Source organism: Cynocephalus volans, chromosome 8, assembly GCF_027409185.1.
Source record: "Cynocephalus volans isolate mCynVol1 chromosome 8, mCynVol1.pri, whole genome shotgun sequence".
Taxonomy (NCBI): Eukaryota; Metazoa; Chordata; class Mammalia; order Dermoptera; family Cynocephalidae; genus Cynocephalus; species Cynocephalus volans.
Window position 1 is genome coordinate 22,081,675 of NC_084467.1, and position 18,223 is coordinate 22,099,897.

The 18,223-nt window shown below is 36.1% G+C and overlaps 1 protein-coding gene across 5 annotated transcripts in view; it reads right to left on the reverse strand.

Moving 5' to 3' along the window:
- The window catches only part of EYA3 (EYA transcriptional coactivator and phosphatase 3), a 98,991-nt gene extending 81,128 nt beyond the window's left edge, over positions 1-17,863 (reverse strand). For all 5 annotated transcript variants that reach the window (XM_063104436.1, XM_063104438.1, XM_063104434.1 and 2 more), the window contains exon 1: positions 17,779-17,863. The gene's annotated coding sequence lies outside the window, so the exon portion shown is untranslated. The remainder of the gene's footprint in view (positions 1-17,778) is intronic.
- Between the last annotated feature and the right edge of the window lie 360 nt (positions 17,864-18,223).

Below are 18,223 nucleotides of genomic sequence, written 5' to 3' on the forward strand. Positions count from 1 at the left end.
TTCCTTGGTCCTAGGATTCCTGAGAAATCCTGATCCTAAATTTCACAATGACAGAGACTACTTTATTCTTAGTATCTGATAGCAAATAGCAGGAATTCAATAAATATTTGTTTAATCAAGCACCATTTCCAGTCTCTTGATTCCTCTAAATTTTTACTTAAAGCTAGTTCATTAAGAACCATCTATATATTTAGAGGCACAAAAAACTCAAATCTTCACTTTTCCCATGTCATTAGAGATGCCTAAATCACAATTTTAACTCTTTACCAAGTTTTTAAACTGATTCAAGGAACATCTTTTTTTTTTTTTTTTTTTAAAGATGACTGGTAAGGGGATCTCAACCCTTGGCTTGGTGTTGTCAGCACCATGCTCGGATAGTGAGCCAACCGGCCATCCCTATATAGGATCCGAACCCGTGGCCTCGGTGTTATCAGCACTGCACTCTCCCAAGTGAGCCAAGGGCTGGCCAAGGAACATCATTTTGAAACCTGTGTTACCTGAAAAGTTCCCTTCAAATATAAACAAAGAATGAAACGGATGTAATTAAGGATTCTGAGATGACATTATCCTGGATTATCTGGGTAGGTCCTAAATGCCATCACAAGTTTCCTTAAAAAGAGAAAAGCAGATAGAAATTAACACACACACAGGGGAGAAGGCAATGTGAAGATGGAGGAAGAGATTAGAGTGATGTGGCCAAAGAATATCAGCAGCCATCAGAAGCGGAAGAGACAAGGAACGAATTCCCCCATGGCCTCTGGAGAGAGTTTGGCCCCACTAACACCCTGATTTCAGATTTCTGGCCTCCAGAATTGTGAGATAATAAATTTCTGTTGTTTTAACCCTCCAACTTTGGGGTAATCCATTATGCAGCCACAGGAAACTAATATGAATAGCAAAGAAGTTTTTCCTGTTTGTTTTTGCTATTACCTCTCTGCTTGGGCTTGTTGGCCATCTCCTGGCCACTGAATGAAATACACAAGCTGAAAACAAAGGTGGGAAACGAAGAAAAGTACGTAAATAAGAGAACATGACTGCACACACAGCTGAAAAAATGCTTCCAAACATTAGAAATAATAGGGTGAACATAAAACACTTAAATTTTTTCCACATAATTGGAAAGTTTGCCTCTGTAATAGAACTGTCGCATAACTCCAAAGTTAGCAGTCCCAGGTATTTACTTCATGGAGCTCGAGAAGATTTACAGATTTTTCCAATGCCTTGAGAAAAAAATCAAGTGCGAGTATTTGTAAGACAACACTTAAAATCAGCATACAATCACTGTGCTCTGTCTGATGAGTTCTGCTTAGGAAAAAAATTTACTGCTAGAGTTAAACCTGAAAGATACACAAGTCCTCCTTTCTAGTTGATTTTAACTAACGATTTTAGGCAAACTATGCCTCAAGACTAAAGCTCATTGTTTTTCTATCTTGGTCGAAGTTCACATTTTGCATTTCTCCCATGTAGTCATTTTGTTGTATCCAGAGAATAAATAGCATGCTTCTCCCTAAAGGCATTTACTAAAACAATTGATTTTTAATTTTGTAACATTGTGTTAAGCATTGTATCAAGAACATTGATAAACACGTTGTAAGATGGTACTGGATAATCAGAAATTTTTGTCACTAGAAAAATATGACTTTTCAAATTCAACAAATAACTTTTTTTGCATGTATTTCTTTATGGGGGGGTCATCTATCTTTTCTGTACGTTTTGAAAAGAGCCCTAAAATCCTCTCTAAACATAAAATATTCATAGAATATTTTGAGCCATAAGAAAAACACTGAAATAGAATCCAGGGTAGAATATGCCAGTTATTAAAGACATATTATGAAAGAAATCATAACTACTTCTGGCTGCTGTGTGTCAAAAAGTCAGTGTTGAATAAACCATTTAACTAAACACTAAAATATATAGATCAAACAAAATGAAAATATAAAGGCTTAACTAGTTTAACAATAAAAGTTATTCCTTTTTTTTTTTTTTTTTTGGCAGCTGGCCAGTATAGAAATCCAAACCCTTAACCTCAGTGTTACAACACTGTGCTCTATCTAACAAACTGAGCTGACCAGCCAGCCCTAAAGGCTATTAATTCTAACTTCAAGCAACAAAGTAAATGAGAAGGGTAAAATTTAGAAACTTAGCCACTTTCTTGATAAAGACTCTGAAACAATTTTGCCAGAGGCTTTCTGTACTACTTTCTGGATGGCCTAAATGAAAGGACCCAATCTACAGAGGCAAACAGTCCCAAACTTTGGAATCTCCTCTGAATGCAACTCAAAAAGGATGATACACAAATTAAACTCACTCAACCAAAAGAACAGTACATGACTATAAAGCATTTTGGGATACCGAACTAAAAAAAAAAAATTCGTGCAAAGAATAGAACCAAGACTAGTAACAGTATCTTATAGATTAGTTATAACATATTACAGCCAGAAATAAAAATTAAAATAAAATTATACTAAATGCACGTGGTATCCTGGATTGGATTCTTTCAGAGAAAAATAGTAGCGGAAAAAGTAGTGAAATTTGAATAAAGTCTGTAGTCTAGCGAACAGTAATGAAATAGTAATGTACCAATGTTGGTTTCTTAGTTTTGACGAAGGAACCATGGTTAAGTAAGATGTTAACAAGACATCTTGTTAATAAGAACCCTCTGTACTATCTCTGAATTAGATTTCTGGAAATCTAAAATTATTCCAAAATAAAAAGTTTATTTTAAAATAGCAGAAATACCAGCTAGCCACCAAAATAAATAAATAAATAAATAAAATAAAATAAAATTTGAGATACCACTACACACTTACCAGAATGGCTAAAATAAACAAAAGAAAACCGACCAAGTGCTGGCAAGGATGGGGAGCAACGAGAATTCTGTACAAATTAGAGCAATGTACAACCAGAAACTGTACACTGTGGGTGGGAATGCAAAATGGTACAGTATATCATTACAAAAAATAGTTTAGCAGTTTCTTATAAAGTTAAACGTATACTTAACATACAACCCAGCAATCCCACTCTCAAGTATCTACCTAAGTGAAATGAAAACTTATGTTCACGTAAAAACCTGTATGTGAATGTGCACAGTGGCTCTTTATATATACATGCTAAAGACTGGAAACAACTCATATGCCCTTCAAACTGGTGAACAGATAGATAAACTGTAGTACGTCCATGTGATGAAATAATACACAGCAATTCACAGAACAATTTGGATTGTTCACAACACAATTGAGAACAATCTCAAATGTGTTATGCTAAGTGAAAGAAGCCACCCTGAGAAGCCCATATTTTAATATTCCATTTATATGACAGTCTTTATATGACATTACTGCAGGGACAGAAAACAGAACAGTCATTGCCAGCTGTAGGGGAGGGCGGGAAGGGGTTGGTTACAGAGGCACAAGGGAACTTTTCTGGGATTATGGAACTATTCTATATCTTGATTATAGTCACAGTTACACAATTGTATGCATTTATAAAACTCACAGAAGTGTACACTTAAAAGAAGAATTTACTGTATGTAAATGATACCTCAAATACTATAATAGAATATTTAGATTTTTAGAAAGAAAATCATGTATAAGGTTGAATAAAATTCTATGACTTACACAAACAAATAAATAAAATTATAAACAAAGTTGGACCAACAGTTTATTTATGAGTACAGAGATTTGAAATGTAGGCTGTATTACCTGATATCATCATAAGAGTTTTCCATTAGATAGATGACTTAAATAAGGTCAAATTGTATAAATTCTTATTTTTTAAATTTTAAATGTGACTACCTTCAAACAGATACCCTTACCCAAACTAAACTGGAGTGGCAGAAGAATTTTACCCCTATCTTAAACCACTAAAGGCAGACCTATACAACATAATTATTCAGATGTAATTACACCAAAAATAGAAGCTGATATTCATTTAAAAGAGAAAAAAAGAGAGGTTGGCCAGATAGCTCAGTTGGTTCAAATGAGGTGCTGAGAACACCAAGGTCCAGGGTTCATTCCCTGTACTAGCCAGCTGCGAGAGAGAGAAAGAGAGAGAGAGAGAATGTATTTAAAATAGCTTATTTAAAGTCTTTATCTAGTAAATCCAATGTCTGGGCTCCCTTGGGGACAATTTCTATTTTACTGCTTTTTTTCCTGTACGTGGGCCATACTTTATTGTTTATTTGCATGTCTTGTAATATTCTGTTGAAAACTAGACATTTTAAGTAATGTAATGTGACAGCTTTTGGAAATTAGATTCTCCTCCTACTCAGTCTTTGTTGTTGTTATTGTTTATTGTTTATTTCTTTAAATGACTTTTCTGAACTAATTATGTAAAGTTTGGGTTCTTTGCCATATGTGGCCACTAAAGTTTCTGCTCTGTTAGTTAGTGGTCAGCTAATGACTGGACAGAGATTTCCTTAGATGTCTCAAACCAGTAAGTCTCCCAGTCTGTACTGATGCGCTCTGCACATGTGTTAGGGACACCCTTAACACTCAGCCAGGTACTTTACAACTCTGTCTTAGGCTTCACTTCCCGCTTGTACTGAGCCTCAAGATCAACCAGAACAACTTCTTACATTCCCAGAAATCTATCAGAGCTTTACAAATTCCTCTATGGACATCTCACTCCCAAGCTTTTCCTTTTAAGCTTTTTGGTTAGCCTGTTGTTTGCTCCAACTATTATTCAGGCAACCACCAGACAGGTAAAATAATGACAATTCTCTAGGAAAGGGGCTTTAAAGGAGTTCCAAACTCATTCTGCCCCTTCCAGTGGCTGGTTTTCACCACGTTTGGAGACTGTTGGTTTTCAAGACTACTGTCGAGCTGGATTGAAGGGTATGGGAAAAGGGCATGTTAACATGCCATAAAGTTTGCTGGTTTTGCCCAGATTCGGCCATTTTCCTTGAACAAATAGTCCCAGATTGCTGCAAGCCTGTGATTAATTTCCAGAATTCTGAAAAAATTAATTCTGACAATTTTTGCCACTGCTGTCACTGCTTTTACGGGGAAGAAAATTTTCAGATGTTCTTACTCTGCCATTTTTCCTGACATTCTTTGCACTGAATTTTGAGACTCCTTCAGCTCAATGTTTATACTTACTAATATGTTATTCTGCTATTCAGTCCACTTTTTATTTTTAAAATTTCAATATTTACATTTTTCTCATTTGCCTTTTTATTTCCTCTAAAATTACTAATAATGCTTATTATTTAAAATCTCCTTCAGTTTATACTAATCACTATTTCCTTTACTGTTGATTGCATTTGGTACCTCTTTCATAGTATTAATTTTCCTCAAATGACTGATAAATCTGGGTTTCTAGTTCATATTTATAGTTGAGAGTTTCAACTAAACAGTTTTTCCTCGGAGTGGATGAGAATCATTGTTCATCTATCTGTTGGTGTATGCAGGTTGTAGACAAATACATCCACTTCTAGTGACTGTGGAAGAGGAGTGAAATATGCAATTAGGCAGTGTCTGCAGGTAATTTGCTTTCTGGATATGAATCCCAGTCTCTTCTGAACATCACATAAATTATTTGGGATATAGCTAGTTTCTATGCCAGGACTCTCACTTTAGAGAGTGGCTATCATAGCTTTTACCCAGGGAGAAACACTGCAATTATCTACTCTACTTTTTGTTTCCTCTGCTTTTGTTGTAGAGGTCTATGGTTACTTCAGGCTATGCTTGCTCCTCTCTCTAGCCTGAAAATTCATTCATTCTTTTATAGAATATTTATTTCATGTCTACTATGTGTCAGGCACTTGTCTAGATACTGAGAATTCGGTGAAGAACAGTCCACAGTCTCAAGGAACTTTTTTTATTCTAATGGAGAAATAAACAAATACATTAGGTAATATAATTTCACAAAGTGAAAAATACTATGGAAAATAAAACAAAGTAAAGAACAGAGAGTGACTACAGGGGAGCTATTTCATATGGGGTGATCATTTCTGAGATGGTAATTTATCAGCAGAGATCTGAATAATGAAAAGGAGAGAGCTATAAGATGTGAAGGAGAACTTTTCAGGAGGGAGCAAGTGTAAAGAAACTGAAAGGGTAACAATCTTGGCATATTTGAGAAAAGGCAAAAAGACCAGTGTTAGCAAGCGAGTGGGTGGTAAGAAAGGAGGCCTGAGAAGCAGAGTAGGGCCAGATCACACACAGCTTGTAACACAGGAGTTTAGGAAGGCAGTGGGTGCTTCAAGCAAGACAATGACATGATTTGATTTAGATACATTAAATGCTCTGTGGAGAACAGACTGTAAGAAAATAATGACCTCCCCAGGCAGATTGTTCAATGTGTTTAAAAGCATGTCTCTGGGTTTTATCCAGGGGACAAACACCAGATGCTCAAAATCCAGGACAAGGGCCAGGAAACTGATGAATGCTCTTGGCACCCTTCCTATCTTTATATTTGTTTACTAGGAGTCTAGTACATTTCTGAAACTTCTACATATACTTTCTTTCTTTTTTTTTTTTTGGCAGCTGGCTGGTAAGGGGATTCAAACCCTTGACCTTGGTGTTATCACACTGTGCTCTAACCAATCTACATATCCTTTCAATTATGACTTCTTCTACTAGTTTCTCTGCAATCCAATCTCACTGTTTCCTGTCTTTCAGAAATCCATTAAAGTCTCATCAGCTGAAGGCAACCTTTCTTCATTTACTACCTTTTAAAAAACATCTAACTTACCTACTAACACATCCACTCAGAATCCTTTGTACTCAGAACCCTACTGAAGTAGACACAAATAACCAGCAGGCCTACACTCATCTGACCTCCCTTAAGGTTCCCTTTACAATGATCCTAAGAGACAGCCTTTTTTGCTCTCACAACTTAGGCAACAGCACAAATCACATATCGGTCAACCAAAAAACTGCAACCACCTATAACTTCCCTGATGGACTTTCTGCAGACATATAAAAACCATCACCATGCTGGTCAACTCCTTCCATAAATATATAGCCCAGACAACCAACTGTGGTAAAGTTGGTGAATTCTTCTGGCTACTTTAACTGGGAGGTATGACTGACTAACATATCATGGTATATTGTCAGCTGTAGGAATATTTATAGTAACTTTACACTTAACAGAATACTATCAGAACTTACTGAGAAGGTTTTTTAAAAAAATATATTTAGGCCGTACCAAGTTAATAGGAGAAATATTTGATCAGGAATAGATTGTCTAAAAATTGTTTTTATAATTTCTAACATTACTTCTTAGAAAATCATCCTTTGAAATTGTCTATAAAACAATCGTCAATAAAAATCAACACAAACTTTTCCATACAAGCTTCCAATAAAACAGGGAGATGTGTTACATAGGAAAAATTCCAAAACCACAGTAAAAAGTATTGAGAAAGAACGGGTTAATCTGAATTAGCTGTGTCAAGGTGAGCTTAATAGTAGTCAAACAGTTCTTTTAATACATTCCTTCCAACACTGCTTAGACCTCTCTTCCATTTTTAGTAACTTGTCAGTCAGAGCATAAGAATTTCTCTAATGTTTGGAGATCCAGACTCCACAGAACTCAAAGACTCCAAAACTTTGTCTTCATCCTTCTTTAATCTGCGAATTTAACATTTCTAAGAGAATCACATTCTTTTCTGTAGGTGCTGTGGTCTGACACATGGTATTATACTCCAACACACATATTCTATAAATGTATTGCTTCTGGTTATATAGAAAAAACGTGTACCCTGTTTCATCCATTTTCTAGCATCCTATATAATTCTATATATCTCATCTACCTATCAATCCTATATACCAAACAGCTCTCCACTATTTGGATAATATTTACTATACTAACAGAATTTTTACTTATTTATTTCTTTGGTCAAGGAATTTTTTACTAGAATTTGTTCAATATTCATTACATTAAGACCCCTTACATTCGGATCCCCTACTGATTGATCAAACACCAAAAAAATTTTTTTAATAAAAATTTTTTTTAAAAAAGACCTCTTAGAAAAATATTGTAGAATAATGCATAAAACGTTCTTTCAAAATATTCTGGGTTCGGATCCCTGTAATGGCCAGCCACCAAAAAAAAAAAAAAGAATATTCCTTTGTAAATGGTCAATTTTTTATTAGATTTATTTTTTCTTAATTGACATATAATAATTGTATATATCTATGGGTACAATGCTGAAATTTATGTCTTTAGCTGTCAGAAGAACGATAAAATCTAGGTTTAGTTCTTTTATTAATGTTTTATTTCTCCAAACTTATTTACTCCTTCAAACATCCATCAGACAAAAAAGCCATCACCCATAATTTCAGTGCTGTTATTTCAGCCCAGAGAGTGAAGAATAGTGAAACAAGTTTTTTAACAGTCATTATTTTATCCTTTTCACCATAGTTCATCTCTGTAAGAAGCAGGTTTGGCAAGCAAGCATAAGGTATGTTTGGAGTATAAATTCTGGAACCGGACTATTTAGGTTCAAATACCAGCACTAATGAATGAACAGTGTGGGATCTCAGACAAATTATTTAACTTTCCTAGGTCTTAGTTACTTCATCTGTAAAACGTGAATAATAATAGTGCCTTTCTCATAAGCTTGTCATAAGGACTAAATGAGTTAATATCTATAAAGCTCTAAAAATAGTGCCTGGTACATACTAAGTGTGATATAAGTGTTTGTTAAAGAAAAATAAATATCTTAGACATAAGATAAACAGAAAAGAAATTTGGTCTTGAGTGAAAGTCAATTCATTAACCAGTGCCTTAGTTTTTCCAAATGGCAAAATAGTAAAACTATTAAGGGTAAAGGTCCAAATAACAAGATTCCTATCAGAGACTAAACAAGTTGGGCCTGTAGCCCTGATAATCTTTGTCATTTGGCTTTGATTGCAAAACTCTACCCAAGAATTTTCTCTACAAGTCCTCAAGAAAAGATGTTTTCATGCTCCTGGGCAATACATGTACATAACATTGAATACGCACAGCCTTGTAACACCAAGGTCAAGGGTTCCCCAAACCAACGAGCCACCAAAAAAGAACCCCCAAAAACAAAAAAACACAACACTGAATGTCAATCACATGCTGTTACTCAGCAAACATACGGAACTCATCACAGTCACAAATACTCTCAGAAGATCTAACTGTGAGTTGATACTATTAATAGCTAACATTTATGGAATGGCTCAGGCACTGTTCTAAGTACTTTTAATATATTAACTAGTTTAATCCTTTTGGTAAGTCTATAAGATAGGTATTATTTATTACTATAACCATTTCACAGATGAGAAAACTAAGGCATAGAAACTAACCTGACCAAGGCTATATACCTATTAAGTTACCAACCTGGGATTCAGCCCAGACAGGCTGGCTTCAAAGCCTGAACTCTCAAACGACAGCTATGTGCCTCATAATGGAACATCACAGACAGGACTGATGATTTTTAAAAGCATCAAGTTAAAAATGTACGACATACCATGCTACAATCACTAATAGCCAGAATTTATAAGTCAGGTAATGAGAAAATGCTAAAAAGAAGGTGAATTTTCTTCTTTACTCTTTCTCATTCTCATTCTTCTCCCAGGCTTCCCAAGTGACTATGCACTAATACAACTGAAGAGCTTTAAATAGTGCCTGGCACATAGTAAGTGCTCATTAAGTGTTAAGAGGTGGTAGTGGTAAAAATAGTAGAATAGCCCTGCTGACCCTGTCTTACTCTAATCGCTAGGATAGGCTAGGAACTGTTGATTTCTCTACCATCTTTTACCTTCAGTGATTATGGGAAATGAACTGGGACAATAAATAAATGCAGTCCACTGTCACAAATGCTAATGACTCCTCAATGCTGCTACTTTCACCTGACCATATACACATGAGCAAACTATTTCATTCCTCAGTGCTCTTTTCTTGGTTTACAAAGACCTGGACTGGAGCCAGAAAAAAGTAGAATAAAGCAGCTTTGTAACCTTTTGACTAGTTGCCCAGGACAGAGGCAAAGTTTGTGAAAAACAACTGAATGAACCTAAACTTAGATTGTTAGGTGGAAATTAGCAAAAGATTCCAACGATAGCATCTCTGCATATAACCGAACATTTTCAACCTCATGATTCTAGATTACTGCAGTTTTTAAAATCATGTGCCTAAACACGGTAAAGAACAAAGATGATAGTAACGGTAATCAGGGCAGTAGGGCCTCCATCTCTCAACTGTTCCTCACAATTATTTTGGTTAAAAGCTTTACAGAATCAAGGTACACTTTAGAGGAAAAAATTAAAACTAGCAAAGCCAAACATTTTCAATTTCAAAAAGACAATATTGGAAAAAAATCTATCAGTCACTAGAATTTTTCAAACTGCAGGTACACTGCATTAGGAGGTTATCATATCAACTTAGTGAATAGAGACCGACAGTTTGTTTTAAATGAAATATAATAAAACAAAATAGAATAGAAAACATAATAATGCACCACCGGTCATGATCAAAAAGTTCAAAAGTCACTTTACCAGAAATAAAATACTGGCCAGTCAAAAAAGGAAGAAAATATCCACATCACTACATATGAAACAACAGAGTTTTGGTGGTTCTCTAAATTACACTTTTACAAAGGCAAGCCTCTGAGAGAGAACAGAAAAGGAAAAGGAAACCACCTGAGTAAGAATCAATAGTTCAACAGTTACTCCAAAAAAAAATTTTTTTTTCACAGAATGTGTGGTACCAACACTAAATAAATATAGGAGATACAAAGAAATGAGATAAAGATTTTCAGCTCATCTAGCTACTATATGCCTTACCAAATAAGAGAGATGGTCTATTCTCTTTGCAAAAGCTCTAGTTCTCAATCTCAGGAGCACTTATTCACCAATGTTACCTAATCACTACTTCCTAACCCGGAGCAAAGTAAGACCTGGTGAAAAGGAAAAGCAGATTTTAAAAATTCTACCTTTATTTTAAATTATCATTACAAATGTTTCCTAAATTTGACATCTTTAAACTTAAGAGAGAAAAATTCAGTGAACTAATAACACACTGATTACTAAGGCATTTTTAATAAGACACTTGTACTATTTTTTATCCTAAAATGTTCTCTAAAGCCTGAAACATTCCAAGAAAAAAAGTGATACACATATTTCAGATTATGTTGTTGGTAAAGAGAGATTATCATATTACTATTAATTTAGTTCATTATCAAATAATGAACATCATTGTGCTAAATTAAATTTTCCTCTTCCTTTGAAAGGGAGGAGGAGCACGACAGGTGGAGCTGACCTAAATCTTTTCCAAGTACTATGGAAACCGAAGAATAAAGGTCAATTCCAACTGAAAACTAATCATTCTAATTTATTCCCATAGTAACGGTGCTGAAAGCAACAAATACCAATTTCCCTAAATTCAGTAATTACTAAATTATTAAATTTCAGGTGAAAGAAAACTACTGAAATTTTAAAAGACAAACTGACTATCAAATCCACATGGAGAATTGCTTTGAACCAAAAATTAAATGCTTAAGTAAAAGTAAAGAACATTCTAAATACCAACAAGTACATCACCATAGCAAACCTTATTCTTTTCAGCTTCATAACCATACTTTTTCCACCAAGGGGGAAAAAAAAAATCAAGACAAGAGCTGTTATGGTCCACACTATCAATTTGCCCAAAGCCAGCTCTAATAACAAGACGAGTACTCAGATGGGAGATCACTTGGGATTGCTGGGGGCTGTAGGCTTAAAAAAATAAAATAAATCTACTATGAAAGTGTACTTAATTAATACATCTAAACTAATAAGAGGAGTAAACATTTAATAATTAAAATAGGTACTATTCCTAATCAAGTGTCATTTCTTACCAGACATAATTATACTTTTTCTGTTAACCAGGTTCTATGATTCTCAACTGTTTACAAAATATTCAGAATAACTTATTATCTGAGAACAACACTTTTATATCAAAGTGCACCCCAACTAATATAAAATCATCTCCTTTCCCCAGATAGCAATTAAAATTTTTTATTTGGGAATAATAAAGACACAAAATAATATTAATATGATTAATAATATTCTAAATAATTATTCACATTTTCAAATTTAAAAAGGAGCTGATTTATGAAAGTGCCCCTCTTTCTAAAGTAAAAATGAAAACACTAATTTAAATATGTTACACTAAAATGGTAGCCCTAATGTAATGGATGTATTTAGTTTCATACAAATTTCCTAATTTGGAAATGAAACCAGAGGTAAGTCAGAAATCTCAGTTTTAGTCTTCTATTTTTTTTGGAGGCTGGCAGGTACAGGGATCCAAACCCTTGCCTTTGGTCCTTGGTGTTAACATCACCATCTCTAACCAACTGAGCTAACCTGCTAGTCTTCTGTTTTATGTTTCAAACTTGTTAAATTCATATGGGCAATATTAAATTCATATGCATTTTAAGACTATTACATAAGTCTATTTAATACTCTGCAGATCAAAAAAAGGCAAAAAATTAACTTTAAGGGGACATTTTTTAAAAAGACTAACTTTGCTCTAAATAACTCCAAAGTAATTAACTTTCATAAGATAATTTTTCTAAAACGGGGAGGAATTTGATCCTGCTTTACTTTCTTAATACTCATATATGGTTTTTGCCAACTGAGAAACATAGGTTGTAAAGGGTTTGCAATTTGCCTGAAGCCAGCACTAACAAAAAGACTAAAACCCTCCTCTAAGGTTCCCAACCAAAAGTAGTACTTTTTTCTGTTTCAAAGAAATCGAATCTTTAACCTTAACCTGTAAAGAAGGAAATCACAAGTAGCACCTTTGTACAAAAAGGTCATGAACTCTGGAGCCAGAAAGCCTAAGTTCAAATTCAGCTCTCCCATTAACTACTTGTGTTACTTTGGGCTAGTTTTGTAACTTCTGTGCCTTGGTTTCCTTATATGTAAAACGGGGATAGTAAGAATAGTACTTACTTCATAGGGTTGTAAGGATTAAAGAGTTAATACACGTAAACCACTTAGAATAATTCCTGATATACAGTAAATGCTACATAAAGTTTGCTTTTATTTTCATTGTTTAACCACTACAGATTTTTACAGTTCAGTTGTGAAAAAGCTTCCCAAATGAAAATTATTTAATTGTCCCTACAATAAAGAACATGATTTTATATTCATTAAGCTGTGATACAGATTAATGCAAGAAGCTTAAGCCAAAGAAATAATGAGAAATCACTCTGTTTTCCAAACAATAGAAAGTCTTAAAATCCAGTTTAAAAATTATATGGGCTGGCCTGTGGCTCACTCGGGAGAGTGTGGTACTTGATAACACCAAGGCCGCGGGTTCGGATCCCATATAGGGATGGCTGGTTAGCTCAACAGATGAGCACGGTGCTGACAACACCAAGTCAAGGGTTAAGATCCCCTTACCGGTCATCTTTAGAAAAAAAATAATAAATAAATAAATAAATAAAAATTATATGCCATTGTCACTGGTAAGAAGTGACACTTCCATAGGATTAAAGTTTATTTTAATTCTAATCATGTTAAGTCTTATGTTCAATTCAGAAATGTACAAATAAGATCAAATTCAGAATTTTTTTTTTTTTTTTTTGTCTTTCTGTGACCGGCGGCACCACGCTCAGCAAGTGAGCACACTGGCCATCCTTATATAGGATCCGAACCTGTGGCGGGAGCACTGCTGCACTCCCAGCGCCGCACTCTCCCGAGTGCGCCACGGGGTCGGCCCCAAATTCAGAATTTAAGTGTAAATGTCAACCCTGTACAATGTCACCTAGTTCACATGAGCAGCCTAAATATGTATTATTGTAACTGTACACAGTAGGTGCCCAAATGACATTTGCTGAAAAAAATGTATTACAATGATTATTGCTAACTATTTTCTAGGGGGGAAAAAGACACAAATCTAACTGGTACAAACATTAACAAAGCTAATAAGTTAAAGTGCATCCAACACAATCTGTGGTAAGATCACTTAAGATATTAAGCACAGACTGTGTTGGGCTGATCTGTTAACTTATTTACAATAAGTCATACTATTTAAACTATACATTTCCTTTTCTGATTTAATATAACATTGCATATTTAAAAGGGGGCCACAGTAAAGACAAATTTTATGAAGCCCATATTTTAAATGTCTGTTTTTAAATTTACTATAAATAACAAAGAATATATCTTAATTATTTCTACATTTAGTTATTAGCTACTCTGGGACCTAGGTTGATGGAAGCAAAAATATCAAGATGATTATGTGTTCCATTATTTGATATGTTCTCTGACAATAAAGCATACCACTATCAATAGGGTACGTTATAGGTTAAGCTATACAGTCTATACAAAAAGATGTACTTGTATTTTTAAGTTAATCAGAAGACAGAAAGCCCACCTACTTTCAACTTTATTATAAATACAACAATTCAGGCCTTTGGTATAAACCAATTAGATAAATGTATGGAAAGAATAAACTATTCCTAATATTTGTTGTTGTTGTTGGTGGTGGTGGTGGCTGTACAGTAAAGGGATGCAAACCCTTGACCTTGGTGTATTCTCAGTATTTTTAAATATACAGTTCTATTTTTAACTATTCTTCCTCCATTTAAATAATACATGAGCTAAAATATCCTGTTGTTATATGCAGAATGCAAAAATCGTTTACACAAACAACAACAAAAAAAGTTCTATGAGCCTTTTATTTGTAATCAAAACAAAGAGAATGAAGCCATGAAGCAGCTTAGGCAGATCAAGGAAACCAAGATACTGTAAGGTACAAATGGTTAAGGATATGCTGGAAGTGTATTTTGTTTCTTAAACTTTTAAAACTGCATCTTGCTTAAAACACATCATAGGGTTCAAGAACAAAAAGTAAAACATGTAAAACAGATAAAATGCCAAAAAAAAAAAAAAAACCAACAAAAAATAAACCAAAACAAAATAAGAAAACCCAGTAGACATAAAACTAATATGTAGAAATGTATTTCAAATTGAGACCCCAGAGTTATAAACTAAGACTGCCAAACTAAAGTAGACAGTTCTATAGAAAAACTACAGTGATTCTGAAGTTTAAAAATAAACACACACTAAGCTGTCTCTAGAGATTCTGCGGGGTGGGGAGGTGGCAGGTAGGTAAGGAGGGCCGGCTTTTCAGTCATCATAAAGTCTACACAAAGTTCTGTACGAAGACCAGCAGCATAACATAATTGCTTCAATATGAACACAGGATGCTCATTTCATTTAAGGAATTCTATGCACAATTTACATCATAATAGGTCAAAGTCCTCTTAGAAGAAAAAAGAGAAAAACTTCTCTTTTTCAACTCTTCTTCTGCACAAAACAGTTTCTTAACTCTAGTCCCTCTTTCAAGGCAGAATAACTTCAGCCTCAGATTTAAAAATTGGTTTTAGATTTTTTTATACTAATAGTCTCATTCCTATAACATAAGTGTGTCAAAATGACCCACTAAATAGTACATATGTGCTCTCCAGCCTACAGCTTTGATGGAACTAAAACCCACTACTCTGAGCGCATGTGCAGGATTTCTTTATTTAAAAAAAAAAAAATGACCTTGGAAAACTCATCCATTTTTAAAAAAAATTTCATCAAAAACATACTGTTTGACATCATTAATTCTTTAAGCCCTGATTTCCTTATGTGTAAAATAAAGGGGTAGGTTTGAACTCTACGATTCCCTCCAGCTGTGAACTGTAGAATTCCATATAAGTTTAGAGATTTAGACATGCACAAGAAATACAAAGTTCAGAAATGAAAAAGGCTGAAAGAGGGCTCTGCATCAACCCAAACATGGGTCTGTCTACGGAGTTCCCACGGCTTAGAAAAAAAAGTCCACAAACCTGGAGGTAAGGAAGAAGCTCAAGTCAGCCATACTCATTGGCGTTACTTTTTAAAGATGGGAAATGATGAAGCCTGTTTGAACAGAAGGTAGAGTTTCCAATGTAGACGCTAGGGAGAACCTAAGAAACTTTCAAAGGGGCTTCCCTCAGCAGTTAGATAAATCCTGAAGGCCAACGAGAAGGGTCCTTCTCTGTGGCTTCTAGGACTAACATGGCCAAGCTCCAAAATCACTTGCTAAAAATAGCTGAAGGGAGCAGCCCAATTTTGGAATAAGCCAATGTCTATGCTACACTCTCATATATACATGAGGGGTCTTCAAAAAGTTCATGAAAAGATTCATATTATCTTTTAATTCTATTATGCCACAAACTCTCTGAAGTGCCCTCATATATTATATAATGGAGGAGACTTTTCTGTAATTCATTAGCCAAAAGAGATGCAGATGCTAAAAACTGTATTTGTTCTGTTCACATGTAAGTACTAAATTTTAGAGCACAATTTGTATGATTACAGAAAATTATCACACAAAAAACTCTGTACAACTGCCAGACATACACGATAAACACCGAGAAGGGGAGGAAGTATCCAACCCTGTCCTCAAAATATACCTCGCATCACAAAATTTGGGAAATGGGACACTACCCATTATTAAATCCAATCCCTTCATGTTATAGATAACTTAAAGCCTTCGGAGAAATTTAATTAAGATGCCTTAAGTCTCAAAACGAGAAAAAAATGGTTTTAAGACTAAGGTGGAAACAGTAAAGAAAAAACAAAAGTTAGAAGAATATTCTAAGAAGCAAAGTACTGTAATGTCTAGCTTATGAAGAAACAAAAAGAAAAACAGGAAACTTGCTAATAGAGTAAAAATGAAAAAACAATGTATAAGAGGTAAGGATAGGAATACATATCTGTATACTGAGTTCAACTAAAGAAAATTACTTGGAAATTACTATAGTGAACTCTTGAGCAAAAAAACGTTTCAATAACACACCAGCATTTTTGACAATGAGCTTATAAATCTAGGGCTAATAATCTCCCAAGGAAACTCTGTCCTCTGTCATAGCAACTGTCCTACAGATAAAGCCCATGCAGAAAACAGAGCTGACCGTCCCGCAACATCCGCATTTTTGCCTCAGCAAAATGTGCATATCCATTCTCTTGGGATAGAGAAGACAAAACTGACAGTACGTCCCCATGACCTGTCAATTAACAAGATCACACAAGCCCAACCGCTAGCAGTACCGTGTGCCCGCCACCTGTTAGGTGCTCGAGAGAGCCCCAAAACTGAGCTCCAGCAAAGAACTGGGAACGCCTTTGTTGTTCCCTAACTACGGAAGCTACCAGGTTCAGTCTAACCCAGCGCCTTAAGACAAAACTTCCCCCAGGCTGGGGAAGTCTTCCCAGATTGAGGTTTTGGCAAAACCCTTCTCTAGTAAAGGAAAGGCAGAACCCCAGGCAAAGCACTAGTGTCACCTACGAGTCCGGGGAGGGAAGAAGGGTCAAAGGTGAGGAAAGTTGGGGGACGAAGAGCTAAGACCCTAGACAGAGGCTCAGTTTCGCAGTGGAGAAGGGTGAGCACAATAAGATGGGCCGTCCCGCTGGGTGAAAAGAACGGTAAGGTCCGGATCAGGGGGTGGGAAAGAGAGGTGCTAAAATGAGACAGTAGGAGCAAAACGGAGGGGCAGTGGCTGAGGGAAGGCTGAGGCGAAAAGCAAGAATCCAGGATTAAAAGGGGGGCTGATGAGGCTGAGGAAAAACAGCGAAGCGAGAGGTAAGCGGAGGCAAGAAAGGCTAAGATGAGGTGACAGAGGCGAGGCCAGCTTGAGGGAAAAGGCTGAGATGAAAGAAGCTCCGCAGGGACAAGGGATAGGCGAAGAGACCCCCCACCCACAAAGACCGAGGTAGAACTCTTGACCCGTCCCCCTACAGGCTGTACTCAACCGGCCGCGCTCAGACTCTGTCGGCGGCGGGGACTCACCCAAAGGCTGCAGAAGCCCCACAGTAGGGCATGGGGTCCAGTTCAGACCCACAGTAGAACCAAGCGAGTGCAGGAAACCGCGGCGTTAGCGTGACCCGGATGCGCATCCCTAGAAACCGGAAGTTAGCCGCCAGGGTCACCTCACAATCCACAACTAGTTCCACCAGAAGCCTCCGGGCGCATGTGTCGGGCCTCAAGGGGCGGGGAAGCTCCTAGACCCCGCCCACCCGACGGCCCGGCGAGTCACGCCCCTGGCCACGCCCCTCTCGGCGCCGCTGAGTCGTGCAGAGTGCTGATGAGCTGACACCTGCTGAGCTACTGAGCCACAAGCACCTCCGATGAAGTGTACTATAGCGCTCATTTTTCAAGATCTTTTAAAATGCGTGTAATCTCTGCCTCCCTAAAGGGAACGTGAAGAGAAATGCTGGATGCTTTTGGTAGATTT